At 39.8% G+C, this 18,691-nt stretch overlaps 1 long non-coding RNA gene across 1 annotated transcript; it reads left to right on the plus strand.

Annotated features, from left to right (window-relative positions):
• Positions 1–2,337: 2,337 nt before the first annotated feature.
• LOC117504212 lies at positions 2,338–17,369 on the plus strand. Its single transcript, XR_004558741.1, has 2 exons — positions 2,338–2,406; positions 17,333–17,369. It is a non-coding gene; the product is annotated as an uncharacterized LOC117504212 (long non-coding RNA).
• The last annotated feature ends 1,322 nt before the right edge of the window (positions 17,370–18,691 follow it).

Consider the following 18,691-nt stretch of genomic DNA (forward strand, 5'->3'; position numbering starts at 1 on the left):
GCCTCAGGCGTAGGTGGCTTTTTATATTCTGGAAGCCACGTGAGGAAGGTAAGAAGTGCTCGGGCCAACTGAGTACAGCTGTGCAGATCAAAGTGGGAACAAAGGTAGAAATGAGCACATGCTCCCCCTCCCACCTTCACTCTTTGTGTGTGTGTGGGGGGGGGGGGGGGCATATTTGCACAGTATAAAATGATGGATCGGTTGCCATCCAGGACACGCGGCTGTTCTGTGGTGGATGTGACGACCTGCAGCACCAGCACATGTTTAATTAATTATTTTTTTATCTCAATAAGAAAGAGGTGTAGACATGCTGTCAACCAATCAGTTGTATGGATGTGAGACCCTATATGTTGTCCCAACTTAATAAAATTAAATTATCTTGCATGGATGTGCTTTTTTGAGTTGGGGCTACTTAAATGTATTAGATGGAAATCCTGCATATAACTGAATTGAGTTCATCCAATGAGTCTTTTTTTTAGTGTATATTGGTCATTCAGCTCCTTCATACCATAATACTTTAATTTATAGTAGTTAGTAGGACAAGAGTTTAATCATATTGTTGTGGTTGCGCAATCAGAAATGTTTCGAATGCTCACAGAATGTGAAAAAATCAACTTTTAATAAAAATGCACCTTCTTAAAATTCATATTTAACCTGTTCACCTGCTAAGCAGCGATTGTTTTCACCAACATGTGTGTTTGTGAGCAAGATAACTCAAAAACAGCTGGATGGATTTCCTTTAAACTTGGTCAGAATATTACTTTGATAGATGTCTAGACGTGATTACATTTTGGTGTAATTTGAAACTCCTTTTATTGGATATCTTGACAACCAAAAGATTTAGATAAATGACCTAAAGCATGTAATGACCAGCAAAATATTTTGTTATTGATATGAATGAAGTCACACATCATCAAAAAGACAATGACAGATGTGTATATTTACTTGTACATTTGTATTGTTGTGTGTTTCGTGTGCAGACTGTGAATCAGCCCTCTGATGCCTTTCATTTGATGCATAAAATCTAAATATTTAAACATCTGTGCCAAATTAAATATATTATAGAAATGTCTCATAATGTGAATATTTGATTTATTTTTTCACAATGGTTTATGTGATCATTTCTGAGAAATTGATGGAAATCCACTAAACTGTCCCATCTGCAGTGTAACAGAATGTGACCCACAGCCCACCATTCAAAATTTCAAGAAAACTGGTTTGGTTGTTTTTGTGTAATCCTGTAGTCAGATGGCACTGAAAACACGGCATCGTAGACAGGGGGGTAATTACGCTGATGTAAACCTTTTTCCGGAGATGCTACTAATAAGGGTTTTGCCGTCCCTAGAGGACATCCATTTTTTTCTCTGCACTCTGTGGACATTTATGCGTCCACAGGTCAGGCTGTGAAATGAAAATGTTGGCTCAACCAGTTAAAGCCTGTGCTCTTTAGTCCAAGTTATTTCTCTCTTCATTGACTCTGTGCAGCTTTTATAGCCAGAAGTGCCTCCTTTTCAGATAACGTTATTCATGGAACTGGGACCCCTTCGATTATTCTCCGGGAAATGCAAACATGGCTGTTAATCCAGCCTTGGACCAAGATTAAGTCGACTGCTCTGACTCTCCCTTTTGTTTGTCTATTTCACACATGCCCCCTTTGCTTATCTGGCCGAATGGTAAATGCCATTTGTTTTGTTCAAAGTAATTCTTGGTGTGATTGTGTGGCTGAGAAGGGCTGCCAGGGCACAGATAAACGCGTCAGCAGTGCATCCTCTGAGCTGAGGCCGGAGCCCAACAACTTTATTGGAGTCGGAGACACTATATTGTGTTTACAATAAAGGATATGGCTGTCATATAAATGCATCAGCCACACAGAAATGCTGCCGGATTAGATATTTGGGTATTGGACATCTGTGTCCTTCCCCTAAGGATGTTTTTGCCCTGCAGAGATTGTTTTATAAGTTTAAAGCTGCAGAATAAACCCTCTCGTCCTTAAATTGCTATTTTTTTGGGGGGGGGGGGTTGTGTGTGGGCACTTTGAATAACTTATATATAAAAGTTGCAATCTGGCAACAAAATTGAGTGAGTTGAAGCTACAGTGTGTACGATTTAATGGTATTTTTCACAGTAACAGTATACAGCATCTGTTCATTACTGCATAATTACTGCAATAACAAATCAATGAGCTAAGAATGAGCCCCCACCTGGAGGCCGCCATATTAATACAGAACATTTTCATACTGTTGTTTGTATTTTGCATCATGGCCAGAATACTGAAGAAAAAGGACGAGTTGGTAGTTTCTCCCCGATGTACCGGCTACTGGTTTCAAACGCAAGTCAACAAGTTTGAGAATCCTCATTTTTATGAAATAGAGGATCATAAATATTGCTTATCAGAAGACAAAGCAAGTGAGCATGAATTTGCATCGCCAGACAAACACAAACCTGAAGGGAAACAAAATTTTGACCAACGGTCAAATAATGCAATCTGTAATCTCACCACTAGGTGACACTAAATCCTACACACTGTAGCTTTTAACTATTATTTCAACCATTTTAACATTTTTGAAAATTCATATTGCGTGAATGTTGGTGTTGAGCTGAGCCACAAAAATAAACATTTCACCATCTAATTACAGCTTAATTTGCATAACTCAGTATGCACAGATGTAGCAGCAAATTACACAGCAGCAATCTACAGTTTTTAGCTTGCATATCAACGTGTACGATCATTTCCTTCTGCAAAGTGTTGTTTGAGCTATAAGTGGTGAAGAAACCTCTAAAAATGTAGTTAAAAAAGAGCAGGTGCATGAGTGAGTGAGTGTGGTAGTGAACCTGTGTCATCCTATAAAGTTGAGGAAACTGACAAAACAGCTAAAATAACAAGGATTGGAGTTGCCCTGATACTTACATGACACTGAAATCCCCATCCAGCAACACACGAGAAAAAACAGACACACTTCCCCTCTTGATTTTTCACAATAAAAGCCCTAGACATGAGCTACAGCAACAACAACCTTCCCAAATAAAAATAAAAAAGAACAATTTTAACTAATGAATCCTCTAGTTTTTTCCGGTTTCAGTCATTATCAAGAGACTCTTTAAATCAATGTCATTAATACGTGATATGATGAATACTGATCAGCATACAAAATATATGAATTTTTTTAAATCACCAGACCTAGTTGGCACCCAGAAGACATATATATCAATTGTTATCACTGTGAAGCCAAGGAAGACACTCAGATCCTACATGCTCAATATTACATGACTCTCAAAATGAAAATGTCATCTTTACTATGAATTTGGCCACCTCCATCTGGCACTTAATTTTTTCATCAATATGGTCTTCTGCATAAGTATAATTCACTGCATTGTGATGCATATCCCCACACCTTGCTCTGATGAATGGCCAGTTTAAAGGTGAATACTAGAGAGCCACCAAATGGCCATTACATGTAATTACAATTTGGTCCCTGGTAGCACCAATATTTAAACTGGGGTTGAGTTCCAGGTTTGTCTTCATGTTACATGTCCCTGTTCTTGGACAACATGCTGAATCTGCATTGTAATCTGCACTTTCCTAGTCGGCCCAGCTAGGAAGTAACCTGTGATGGACTGGGGTCCCATCCAGGGGTGTTGTTGACCATCATTCGCCTCATGCTACAGTATCCAAGAATAAACACTGGCCCAATGGGCCTCAGCACCTTGTAGCACTTACTATCATGTATCTCCAGTCATGGAAATCATTTCATGATGTTCTGCTGTTGAATTATGATTGCAGTCATTTATTTACTGGCAATAACTTCCATTCCCTGAGCCTCCCACAGTGAGTTAATGACAATATGTCATAAAGCTCTGCGAGCATACATGCTAAGATTGTTTGTTTGTTTGTTTGCTCTGGAAGGGAATAACAATTCAGATGAGAATGAGTACAAGAAAGCAACAAATGGATAAAACTATAGCATAATGTAGCTGTATCTCTATTAGCAGCTATGGCTGCAATATCCAGTAAGGGATCATAATACTAAGACAGTGGACATATACAGAGATTGGACATGTAACCAAAGAAAAGTCTGCTGTGGGTCAGATGTGGACCAATTTAATCACTGATTCAGTCACATCTATAAAACTACTAAGGCAGGTCAGGAATGAGAGGAACAGTGGTAGCCAGTAAACTAGCATTGATCAGTATGTCTGGTATTTATATTTATATTGCAAAATGTTTCTTTTTTACTTTCGCTTTTGATACTCGGTGTGCTTCTTACCCTGTGTGCTGCTGTACAATGCTGGTGGAACCTCAATTTCCCTGAGGGAGTTTTCCCAAGGGATCAATAAAGTTCTATCTAATCTAATATCTACATTATAAAAGCAAAGTGGTCTGTGTGCGTGTGTATGTGTGTGCATGCGTGTGCATGCGTGTGTGTTGTATTGCTTTGATCATGGACAAACTGGGGAAAGCTGACATTTGCCGTTTGGTATGCTTATGTATTTTGGGTCAAGGATGAACGGTGCAAAAACACAGTTGATACAACTAATATTTTTGAAGAAATTAGCAATATTAGCTAACAGTGAACAATGGATGTTGCACTGCAATGCACCATGGGAGTTCAGGGTTTTAGGGGTTTTAAATGTTATTGTGGTTCATGGTCGTTAACTCATTGAGTGCCAGAACATCCCAGTGCCAGGATTTCTTAAGCATTTGAGTGTTTTTCAAGACCCATAGAAAATTGAGTTCTATGTCCATGTCAACAACAAACATACCACAAGAAAAGAAAAGAGAAGAAAAGAAATTGACTCAATGACACGTCTTTGGCGCGGGGCATTACTATTGGAAAAGACGCGTTTTAGAGTCAATGGCATCGAATGAGTTAAACAGTGTTGTTACTGTTATTGATATTGTATTATTGCAGTTCAATCAGTTTAGTCAGTTTAGTTATGTATCACGTTGCCGTTACCATGGGTGAAAACTGTAGTGCATTTGATGTCTTCCACCACCGTGTGTGTGCATGTGTGCAAAAATAAAAGCATGTCTATAATTTCGATCATGGACAAACTGTGGAGAGCTGATATTTGCCATTTGGTATGTTTAGGTCAAGGATGAACACTTGCAAAATGGAAGGTTGATAGAACTAATATTTTTGGAGAAACTATGGATAGTAGTAAATTGATAATTACATTCTGGACTCACAGATCAATCCAGCAGGGGGCGGTAAATCATCTATATATTAAAAGTGTGTGCATGATTTTATTTAGTAAGTTCAATGTAAGTACATAATATAATACGTTAAAATACATGGATGACACAAGAAAGTGAAAACACTTGTTTCCATTGTGGTCCATTTAAAAATCAAATGACAAAATAATAATAATAATGTGTATATGATAACAAAACCAAAACAATTTATAAATATATTAAGAATGCAAATTAACATTAAATAATATGTCATTAACAGTAAATAAAATGATTTAGATTGTCTAAAAACTGTTGAGGTCTAAGTTTCTAAAAACATTTTGGACTCGCACGTCATTCCAACTCATTATAGACACTTTGCATAATTTATTACCATCCTTGAAAAATGTCAGCTACCTATTTCATAAACACTACTCAATCTAGAGCCCCACAAGCAACACGCTAGTATGTGTGTGTGTGTGTGTGTGTGTGTGTGTGTGTGTGTGTGTGTGTGTGTGTGTGTGTGTGTGTGTGTGTGTGTGTGTGTGTGTGTGTGTGTGTGTGTGTGTGTGTGTGTGTGTGTGTGTGTGTGTGTGTGTGTGTGTGTGTGTGTTTTGGTTTTGCTCCCATTTTCTATGAGATGAACTCAAAGATCTAAAACTTTTTCCACATACACAATATCACCATTTCCCTCAAATATTGTTCACAAACCAGTCTAAATCTGTGATAGTGAGCACTTCTCCTTTGCTGAGATAATCCATCCCACCTCACAGGTGTGCCATATCAAGATGCTGATTAGACACCATGATTAGTGCACAGGTGTGCCTTAGACTGCCCACAATAAAAGGCCACTCTGAAAGGTGCAGTTTTATCACACAGCACAATGCCACAGATGTCGCAAGATTTGAGGGCACGTGCAGTTGGCATGCTGACAGCAGGAATGTCAACCAGAGCTGTTGCTCGTGTATTGAATGTTCATTTCTCTACCATAAGCCATCTCCAAAGGCGTTTCAGAGAATTTGGCAGTACATCCAACCAGCCTCACAACCGCAGACCACGTGTAACCACACCAGCCCAGGACCTCCACATCCAGCATGTTCACCTCCAAGATCGTCTGAGACCAGCCACTCAGACAGCTGCTGAAACAGTCGGTTTGCATAACCAAAGAATTTCTGCACAAACTGGGTCTCGACCTGACTCCAGTTCGTCGTCGTAACCGACTTGAGTGGGCAAATGCTCACATTCACTGGCATTTGGCACGTTGGAGAGGTGTTCTCTTCACGGATGAATCCCGGTTCACACTGTTCAGGGCAGATGGCAGACAGCGTGTGTGGCATTGTGTGGGTGAGCGGTTTTCTGATGTCAATGTTGTGGATCGAGTGGCCCATGGTGGTGGTGGGGTTATGGTATGGGCAGGCGTCTGTTATGGACGAAGAACACAGGTGCATTTTATTGATGGCATTTTGAATGCACAGAGATACCGTGACGAGATCCTGAGGCCCATTGTTGTGCCATACATCCAAGAACATCACCTCATGTTGCAGCAGGATAATGCACGGCCCCATGTTGCAAGGATCTGTACACAATTCTTGGAAGCTGAAAATGTCCCAGTTCTTGCATGGCCAGCATACTCACCGGACATGTCACCCATTGAGCATGTTTGGAATGCTCTGGACCAGCGTATACGACAGCGTGTACCAGTTCCTGCCAATATCCAGCAACTTCGCACAGCCATTGAAGAGGAGTGGACCAATATTCCACAGGCCACAATTGACAACCTGATCAACTCTATGCGAAGGAGATGTGTTGCACTGCATGAGGCAAATGGTGGTCACACCAGATACTGACTGGTATCCCCCCCAATAAAACAAAACTGCACCTTTCAGAGTGGCCTTTTATTGTGGGCAGTCTAAGGCACACCTGTGCACTAATCATGGTGTCTAATCAGCATCTTGATATGGCACACCTGTGAGGTGGGATGGATTATCTCAGCAAAGGAGAAGTGCTCACTATCACAGATTTAGACTGGTTTGTGAACAATATTTGAGGGAAATGGTGATATTGTGTATGTGGAAAAAGTTTTAGATCTTTGAGTTCATCTCATACAAAATGGGAGCAAAACCAAAAGTGTTGCGTTTATATTTTTGTTGAGCATACATATATATATATATATATATATATATATACACTCAACAAAAATAAAACAACCCTAGTTCTTCTCAAATATGGAGCATTCGGTTATAAAAAGGTACCATTTGTATAGTTTGTCCAAATGGTAACTTGGGTTTTCCTTTCATTCTGGTGAAAAATGTTCTCATCTGTGAAGAACCTTATCTTCCTCACTTGTGACCTCCACTTGGTCCCCAAACTAATTTCGAGAAACGTCCCATCGTCTGTTCGCCGCACCACAGACAGACTGAAGAAGAGATGTTACATTTCAGTGGATTTATCCTGGCCAGACGAAGGTTTGCACTTCATTTTGAGGATATCGACGTGCGTGTACAGGTCCATCATGATGCCAAATGAAGACTTTTATTGCAGTGATACTCGCCTTACTTACAATGTTTGGGTAATGGTGCGTATCCAATATTCCCAGTGGTAACCTCCATATGCTCTTTACAGTGCAATAGAAAGTAGCAGCTTCCTTTGAACACTAATTTTGACTGATGTACCTTAAATTTCTTAGGGAATTGAAGAGCTGGGATGTAATTCTAATGACCTACATTTGACAACCCAGTGCCATCTTGCCTTTCTTTGTGTTTTACTCACTTGTGATTCTTGTTATGATCGATTGGGATTTGACATGTTTGTCACGCTCTTATGATTATAGACATTATAAACTATCCGTAGATGCCAGCGTGTTCAGATAGTTCATCCCAGGTGCCGTCACACGTAGAACGCCAGTTGGGCGATGACCTCAACAAGACAACAGGAGGGCAAGCTGCAGTTTCTGATCTGCATTTCTGCATTCTCTGAGCCTGAGGGGACAGAAACACTGAATTCTTTGACTTTGAGGTCCGTAGGCAGAGTTAGCATTTTCTCTCTGTGTGGGTTTACCGTCGGGATTTTTAGCATTATGCTGATAAAATGTAATTGAACCTGAAACGAACTGGGTGATACTTGGCGGACAATGGACTTTTCAATGATTAAGCCCGACTGTGTGCTTAGAGGTCAGGTCTGGTCAGATTCCAATACATACGGGAACTACCATGGGTCCTGATTGGAGACCACCCATTCATGCCACCAGTCCATTCCCCACCTCCCAAAAGTAATCCATTCATGGTGCTGTAGCCAGGTGATATGTACACCATCTCTTGGCCTTTTCCACTTGCTGGGTTACTCAACACTGACACCTGTGCACTGCATCACACTCGGGGAGCAGGTCTAGATGGCCAAAGTGTTGTATATGATGATCCCTCACAATGCAAGTGGTACATCTCACCCCTAACTAACTGATAATTTGACTTAAAGTCTTTCCAGTTGTCCCCAAGGATCTTCCAGAGACACCTATGGAGTACCAAAGACACCTACTTTTTACCTTAGGTTGCTGGTTTGACTCAGTTTCACAACCTTAAAGTAAGACTAGAAACACCAGAATCCTAAAGACTTGGACCTTTGTCCTGCAAATCTAACGGCACCGCCAAAGACCTGTGCAGAGGATCTCAGCGACTCCATATGCTCTTCTCACTCGTCTCATTTTTCAAGGCTGAGGTCCCAGAGATATCTGTCACTCTAGGACAGATCTGTCAATCTAGGAAGTTAAATACACTAAAAAAAAATGATGCATGAGATGAACTCAATTCAATTATGTGTAGGAATCAAATCCAATGAGTCAGTTTTTTTGAGTATCACTCAATTAACTCATTGGATAAATTTAATTTAATTATGTGCAGGATTTCCATCTAATAAATATATGTAGTCCCAACTCAATTAAAGTGCATCCATGCATGATAATGGAATTTAAATTTAGTTGGGACTACATATATTTATTAGATGGAAATCCTGCACATAATTAAATTGAGTTTATCCAATGAGTCAATTCTTTGAGTGATACTCAAAAAAACTGACTCACTGGATTTGATTCCATCTAATAAATATATGTAGTCCCAACTCAAATAAAGCGCATCCATGCAAGAAAATGGAATTTAAATTTAGTTGGGACTACATATGTTTATTAGATGGAAATCCTGCACATAATTAAACTGAGTTTATCCAATGAGTCAATTGTTTGAGTGATGAACTCAAAAAAACTGACTCATTGGATTTGATTCCATCTAATAAATATATGTAGTCCTAACTCAAATAAAGTGCATCCATGCAAGAAAATGGAATTTAAATTTAGTTGGGACTACATATATTTATTAGATGGAAATCCTGCGCATAACTGAATTGAGTTCATCCAATGACTCATTTGTTTGAGTGATACACTCAAACTCCTGACTCACTGGATTTGATTCCATCTAATACATAAATATATGTAGTCCCAACTAAATTTAAATTCCATTATCTTGCATGGATGCACTTTATTTGAGTTGGGACTACATATATTTATTAGATGGAAATCCTGCACATAATTAAATTGAATTTATCCAATGAGTCAATTGTTTGAGTGATACACTCAAAAAAAACTGACTCATTGGATTTGATTCCATGTAATAAATATATGTAGTCCCAACTCAAATAAAATGCACCCATGCAAGATAATGGAATTTAAATTTAGTTGGGACTACATATATTTATTAGATGGAAATCCTGCACATAACTGAATTGAGTTCATCCAATGAGTCATTTGTTTGTGTCATACACTCAGAAAAACCTGACTCACTGGATTTGATTCCATCTAATACATAAATATATGTAGTCCCAACTGAATTTAAATTACATTATCTTGCATCGATGTGTTTTATTTGATTTGGGGCTACTTATATTTATTTGATGGAAATCTTGCACATAATTGAATTGAATTCATCCAGTGAGGTATTTTTTGAGTGTACTGACTCTCCTCTTCATGTTTCATACACCATGTTGGTCAAATGAGCTGAGCTGTGCACTGAGGTAACTAATTCTACATGCAGCAGTTTTCATCAATTTATTTGTTTATGCAAGATTTTTCTCATATTTGATAAGTGAATCAGAAAGGGGGTTGCAGCCCCCTGAAACCCCCACCTAGATCCGCCACTGTTGATTCAACAAAATCACAGCATTGACCAAAAAGTCAAAGTCCTTGCATTGCACATTTTCTCAACAAGAAAGTAGCTGGTTCTAAATGTCCCTCGTTGTTAATTTTGCTGGTAATAACCTGACGTGCTGCGTTCGTTCTGATAAGCTGTATGAATGTCACAAAGCTGCAGGCACAGGTCAATACAACAGCACCAAGTAAAATAGCAGGAGATGCACCAGTGGAAAGGATTGAGGTTTGGAGCAGGCAGCAGCTTTTTTGAGTCTAATCAATCATCCTGCTGAAATCTCTGGGGGAGGAGGCGAGCAGTAGTCAGAGGGATGTGGGATGTTTTGTAAGGGAAAAAGATCCTTCTTTTCTTTTTCTTTTTTTTTTCTGCAATGGGTCTGCACGGAGCCGGCTCATTTTTCACCTGGGAGCGACTCATTCGTTCATTAGCCAGAGACAGGGGTGTATGTGGCAGATCTGCTGAGTTGCTTCATTACACTCCGAAGCCTTGCGAGATTGGACCCAAGCTCCAGAATATTTAACCCGCTGCCACCTCGCCTCCTCCCCGCTGTTGCAGAGGAATGATGAGTGTTCAACAGGATTTGAGTTCCTGCTCATTATACCGGCATGATCATAAGTCGACAAAGGGCGCCAGCTACATGCTGAGAGAGCAGCGCCTGCAAAGGCAAAGAGATACTGAGCCCCCAAATATGACAGTGACACCCCCCCCAAACCCCCCTGAGAGGGAGGGCGGGTCGAGAATAAGAGACATTGCTCTGTTTGAAATGTTGATAGCAGAGGAAGATAAAGCACCTTCTTTAACAGCACATCACCACTTATATGTTCTATTCCACCTTTTGACAGACGTATTTTAAAGTTTTCCTTTCTGTCAGAATTCTGCTCTTTTTGAGTAACTGTGCATTTGTCTGTTCATCACCTCTTAAACCACCTCAGGTCTGCAAATGGGCTGAAAGAAGTTTGCCATTGTGACATTTTGCCTGCTTTAATGAACTGTGTGCGCATTGCCGGATCTAGGGTGGGAGCTGACTGTTTCATACCCCCCCCCCCCCCACGCCCCCAACCAGCATCATTATTCTTGCACATTCCTCTAAATGTCTATGGGTATGTGCAAGATGTATTTCACATTCAATGTTGAGCAAAAGCATGTCTGTATTTTGTTTAAGGGTGTGATTAGGGCTGAGTTCAGCATTAAAATAACTAAATATAAGATAACTTGCCTTTGACGAGGACGGGGGGGGGGGGGGGGGACTGAGCTGATTTATAATGTTGTTGGTGATGTCATCACCACCTCCCAGCAGAGGAAGATGTGGGATATATGTGTGTATGTGTGTGTCTGGGAAAATAAAACATGCACAAATTTTTTTAGCATTCATTTTTCCTATGTGTAACAGGGCCAATTTGGGGGGGGGTTGACGGGTGCAACCCCACCCCCACCCCCACCCCTGAATTGCTGATGAAAGCTTTTTCATCAAATATGGGAAAGGTCTTGTATAAACAAAAGCTAACTGAACACAGGTGCATGCAGAATTTGAAGATTTCAAGTGTTTAACCCTTTGGGGCCGACGCCACCGTATACGACGGCTGAGTACAAGTTTTACTAAATTCTAAATAACTTTTTAATGATATGAGATAGAAATTTACTCTTTCTTTTTTTTTTTTTTTTGCTGAAAAGTGAACTCCGCTGACTTTCGAGCCAGCCATCCACCATGTTTGTACTCCTCATAGAAGCTGTGTGATGACGTGAGCAATGTGACTGCCCAATTGGTTCACCGTCACATGGTTTTCCAATATCCAATTGTATGGCAGAGCAGTCTCACATGGTCGACCAAAGATTGTTAGGAGCAGTGATATGTTACTCTGTGGGATGTGAATGCTGTTTGAAGAGCCCTTTGGCTGCTGGCTCCATGCATAAAAGTGCAGCATTGCGTATATGAATGAAGTGAGTCTCATACAACCTCACGTGGCGGACCAGAGTGTCACTGCAAGCAATCCAAGAGGGAGTCAACTCCATAGAATTAAAAAGTTTGTGTTGTAAGCCTTGTGTAATAGCAGACAGAAATTGCTTTGAGATGTGGCATAAAGACAAACAAAACGCATGGACCATTTTGTATATATTGTTCAAAATGTGCATTTGTGTTTATTGTTAGAACATTTATGTTGTAAATTCTCTTTGTACAAGATCCCAGACTACTTTTATAAAGTGTCAAAATAGTTGTTTATTATAGTTTGCTGTGTGTTTTGAATAAATGTGTGTGAAAATTATTTTCCACTTTATTTTTTCCTTTCTTATTTCTGATTGTCAACCTTTATTATACTTATAAAAACACCGCTATAGCATATATATTCTGAATGTACAGGTTGCCGTGAAAAAAAGAGACATAGCACTTGATTGTGGGATGCAGGGTGAGCTGTTAACAGCAATAATAACACATTTATGCCAGGTGAGTGAACTGTCCAAAAAATGCCTTCGGACCCCAGATGGTTAAAATAAAAAAATAGGTATTAAAATGATGAGTAAGATTCCCAGTGTTTAAAATCCTAATTGTGTCTTTAAAAATGATGACTAGAGAGTCAGGATTTAGCTTCCTAAACTGCCTTAGAATGCAGGAAAAGGTACAGATGTTCAACATGTCTTCTACCCTCCACCCCCACCTGAACCTAGAGCCGTCACTGTCTTTTATATATTTATTTATTTGTGGCTACTTCTTTTCTTTTTTTTTGAGACAGTAGGCTGAGTATTTTCATATGGGTGGGTAATGGAACTGACAACTCTATTGGTTGGAAACCAGAATTGGCACTTCATTTTGTGTGTGTGTGTGTGTGTGTGTGTGTGTGTGTGTGTGTGTGTGTGTGTGGTGTGGTGTGTGTGTGTGTGTGTGTGTGTGTGTGTGTGTGTGTGTGTGTGTGTGTGTGTGTGTGTGTGTGTGTGTGGGTGCAGGTCTTGCAGTGTTGTTTAAGGATTGTGTTCATATTGTCAAAGGTTTCAGGACCGAGTGTCATTCTAGTTCAAATTCTTGCAGCCCTGCTGGTTAGGAGAGGGAGGGCTCATGCAGTATCTCAATGGGCGTGCAGAGGAGCGCTGTGACACGTACGTTTGAGCAAAGTGCCGTGGAGAAGCAAATGCACGGCAGGACTGGTTGAAAACTTGTTGACATCTGTCGTGTGTTTGTTTATCAGGAACAAGTCGCCACCAGAGGAGAGGAGAGCGAGAGACGTTCTCCCCATGCAGAGAGCAGATGAACTGAAGCTTCCCCTGGATGTGGCTGCAGGAGGAGATGAAGCTGCACGTGTGAGCTCCAGCGTGGGCCTGTGAGGCTCACTCATGTCCACAATGCGATCCATATTTCACATTATCAAGTGATTCCTGGGAAGGTGATCTCAAATAGAAGCTGTTATTTATCATCTCTACAGAGTCCAACAACAGACGATTCTATAACTCCTCCATCTTCTGCTGGTGGAACATGAACTCTGGTGGCAGGTCATGTTTTTCATTCTATGCCAGGCCAGTTTTATACACAGTAAATTGTTGGAGAGGCACTGGGTCGAGCTTGGAACCGCCTCTGTTAGTCCCTGTGGGTGCGTTTAGTATCGATTGCTCGGGAGGCTCAATCCCAGCAGAAAATGTGTGTCCTTAGGAGCGGAGATACTGGGCCTTCTTCTCCAGATAAATTTAGCCCACACAGCAACATCTATGATGATAACCCATCGCAGGCGCTATGCAAACACAACCTGTGCAGACGCACACAAACACACACCTCCAACAAAGACATTAGAGCCTAATGACAACTTGGAGCTCTGTAATTGGTTTCAGAGTGCTTTCGCTCTCCAAATCCTCCAGACTATTTGGTGATAAAATCAGAAAGGTCAACAAAATAAATTAAATCTCCCAGAAAGTTTCATAAAGTTAGAGGATATGAAGGCTGTTTGGGATTTATAACATTAACTGTAATATTTGTACATCCATGTTCAGATGTACTTCAGTCCAGTGTCCGTCCACATGTCCATCCAGCCCTAAATCCACATCTGGATCACTATCGATACAAAAAATGATCATTTATTCTTTTTGAGCACTGGCGTATCCAGACTTGTTTGACTAGGGGGGGTAATGTGGCCAAATTATGCAGGGATGGTATGAAATATGAGCAAGTGTACATCACATTAGGTTATTTAAAAAACTGTAACATTTATAACATTTAAGGCTTATTTTTTTTAGGTTCATCAAAGTAATAATAAAATAACAGTATTTTTTAGGAGGCCAGATAATCAGTATTACATTGACAAGTTGCTCATCAAAGAAAAAAAAATGAATGAATGAATATTTTACATAGCACTTTCAATCATATATACAGCCCCCCCCCCCCCCCCCCCCCCCCCCCCCCACACACACACACACACACACACATATCAAAACACAGTTTAAAACAGAGGTATATGACATTTGAGCTGTGAGCTGTACATAATTTAAAAATAAAAAGGGACTTGCATATAAACAACATTTTAAAATAAAAAATTAAGATAAAACTTGAAATAAAAATTCCAAAATAAACTAAATAACAAAATAAAATAGAATACCAAGAAGAATACAAAGATTCTTAAGTCTACAATTAAAATAAATAAATAAAATGTTGGATGGAGTTTTACCTGCGTAAGCTAAATTGGTAAATTATTCCAAAGTATTGGTATCTGAACTGCAAACACTCTCCTGCATGTTGCCCCCCTCGCCCACTCTGCCCCTAAAAAACAGAGATGTGTCCTAGCACATACGGCTGACTAGTGCAGCAGATAAGTGAATATTTACCGAGGGATCCTTCAAATGGTGATGCAAGCAACAATTTTGGCACACGTACTCCTCAGACATAAACATTACTCTTTTAAAAATGCTGAATGCCCACATGAACTTTCAATAGGCGGCCAAGTAGGGGTCAATTGAAGAATTACACAGGGGTCAAAATTAAAATATGCTCCAATCATATTGAAAGGTATTCCATATTATTTGTCTGATCATAAAGATTCCAAAAAGGTATAGTTTGGATTATCTGTGAATGAATGTTATGGAGTTATGGGATAAAAACACTGAGAAAGGTCAATTTCAGTTTGTACAGGGGTCAAAAGTTAAGTTGCTCCAATTTTGGTAAAAGTGTTGCAAATTACTGGTTGAGTTAATAGGATTAATAAATGGAATAGTTTTGACTGTGTTGAGTGTTTGGTTTGCAAAGTAAAGGTGAAACAATGTCGGCATCCATTGGATTCTATGACATGTGACATATGCTACCCTGTAACATGATAACTAAGCATGATACATGATGCAAACTATTCCTTTTTAAAACCATATTCACCCAACTAATAATTCACATCACTTTTTACCAAAATTGAAGCAACTTTAACCTTTGACCCCTGTACAAATTGAAATTGACCTTTTTCACCATTCATGCTGTTTTTACCCCATAACTCCAGAACATTCATTCACAGATAGTCCAAACTATACCTTTTTGGAATCTTTATGATCAGACAAATAATATGGAATACCTTTCAATATGACTGGAGCATCTTATAACTTTGACCCTGTGTAATTCTTCAATTGACCCCTTCTTGGTTGCCTATTGAAAGTTCATGTGGCCGCTCTGCATTTTAAAGAGTAATGTCTAAGGAGTACGTGAGCCAAATTTGGTGCTTGCATCACCATTTGAGGCGTTTTTTCCAGTTATCCGCTGCACTAGACCCAACTCTAATATCTAAATCATCTTAAATCTTAATGAGCAGATGGCCTATCAGATTCCAGAGGTGGCTTGTGAAGCCCAAACCCACCTCCTGGAGCAGCTCATGCTGTTATGTGAATCCATATTTCTGTCCATTACGCTGCGCCTCCTCACCCTCTCAGAATCTCATCGTCTTCTATTTGCAGGTATCAGTTACACTGTGGAGCACAGTAAATATTTGAGCTCGCGCTCTGCCAATAAATCAAGTTTCATTTTCAGGGTGGGTGAACATATATTCTGCATAAAATGACAGTGTTTATCTCCATTTTGGGTGCTCCACTGAATGATGAGAACCCTCGCTCTTTAGCGCTCCAACAGATTAATTCAAGTCAAAAAGTTACTGATTTGCATTCCAGAGGTTCACGCTGCTCTCATCCGACTTTCACTTTGAGCTGTGATGAATCTGCTGAATAATTTTCCCTCGTTTTCTGCCTCTCTCCCCCTCCTGCTTCTAACGGCTGGATTAAATAAAACAGCTGTGGGTTTTTTTGAAACGTTGGCAGTTCTCGGCGCTTGCAAGAGATTTTTCTAATCAACACTTTTCACGGGAAATGATGAAATTCATTCTGTCTCATATGCGCCTAATTGTGAGGTGAAAAGGCAGATATGAGACAAAATGTTAAAAGGTGTCGACTCAGCAGCACTGCCGAGTCTCAAAGAATGATTCAGAAAGTTTAACATCAGCTTTACGCTCTGTTATTACATTTACTGGGCTTCTGATGTTCGGCAGTGAAACCAGAACACTGCTCCAACAATGGGGATAAATATGAGGTTGTGGCTGATGTCACGTAGTGAGAGGGGCTGTCTCACAAAATTTAGCACTCGAAAACTGAAGGCAGAGCGTTGTGAACATTAGACTTCTGTTTTCAGTTTACTTAAAATAAATGTCTTTCTTAAAGCGAAAGTGTGCAGGATTTAGGAGCGATGAAACAGCATTAATACAAAACTGTTCATTAGGGTTTCATTGCCTTCAACAATGAATCAATGTGTTGTTCTTGAGCTTAGAATGAGTCCTTCATATCTACATGGGATCGGGCACCTTCGTGGAGGCTGCCATGTTGATACAGTAGCCCCAAAAGGGACATATTCAAGCTGCCTTTCACTTTTTTCCAGACCGAAGAAAAAAGAAGAACCAGCGGTTGTTCCCCGATATGCTGTCTACTGGTTGAAAACCTTGTTCTTTTGAAACGATTCATTGTACTCATTGCGTATTCCAAGAAAAACAAGGGAGCATGAATCCTCATCGCTAAAGAAGTGAAAATGTGACAGGCAATGAATGGCATGATGTAATCTACAACCTACAATTCAAAAAATCCCAAGCAATACAAGTTGATAAAGTACTTTCCCATTTTAACTAACCTAATATACTTTTGAGGAGCTAGTTCACAAAATAAACTAAGTCAATACTCCAATTTGTCAAGTGCAAATCCTGAATCAATTTCAAAGTAAATGTTGCATACATCAGTAAAGGTGCTCTAAATGTTTTATTTTCTGCCACAAGATGTCCCACTTATTCCAGACTTCAGGAAGTCAACAAAGCTTCTCTCCTCGGCCACCCCCTCTTCGAACACCACCATTACAAACATCATTTAAAAGCCTTGCAAATCCTTTATCAGTCCGTTTGTTTCCTCTTCAAAGGCATGTTTCTCCATGAGCAGCGTGCATTTGTCAGCAGGCAGGCAGAACTTAGTATAACACCTGCTTTTGCACAAGGCTAGCCATTTTAAAATAATGGGTTTCATAACAACACGCTTCTTTACACGCTAACATGGCCACAGCTAAAATTGTTGTGTTTATACAAGGTGTGCCAGCGAGCTTTAGATTTAGGTGGCACAGGCACGCCCACGACTACACCGCTGGATTGTAGTGCAGCAGATAACAGAATATTTACAGAGGAATCCTTCAATGGTGATACAATCATCAAATTTGGCAAAAGTACACCTTAGATATTACTCTTTTGAAAAAGAAATGGGCCACTTGAATTTTCAATGGGCGGCCACGTAGGGGTCAATTGAAGAATTACATAGGGGTCAAAATATAAAAATGCTCCAGTCATATTGAAATTTATACCACATTATTTGTCTGAATGTAAAGATTCCAAAAAGGTATAGTTTGGACTATCTGTGACTGAATGATCAGGAGTTATGGGGTAAAACAACAAGAATGATGACAAAGTTCAGTTTCAGTTGTACAGGGGTCAAAATTTAAAGTTGCTCCAATTTGTTCAAAGGTGATGCAAATTATTGGTTGAGTTAATAGGGTTTCAAAAAGGAATAGTTTGCACCATGTATCATACTTAGCTATCATGTACGGGGTAACATATGTCACATGTCATAGAATTCAATGGACGTCAAGATTATTTGACCTTTACTTTAGACACCAAGCATTAACACAGTCAGAACTATTCCATTTATTAATCCAAGTAGCTCAATCAACAAATTGCACCCATTTGTTTTTACTAAAATTGGAGCAACCTTTAACTTTTGACCCCTGTACAAACTGAAATTGACCTTTGTCAACATTCTTAAGGTTTTTACCCCATAACTCCATAACATTCAGTCATAGATAGTCCAAACT

Source organism: Thalassophryne amazonica, chromosome 22 (assembly GCF_902500255.1).
Source record: "Thalassophryne amazonica chromosome 22, fThaAma1.1, whole genome shotgun sequence".
NCBI lineage: Eukaryota > Metazoa > Chordata > Actinopteri > Batrachoidiformes > Batrachoididae > Thalassophryne > Thalassophryne amazonica.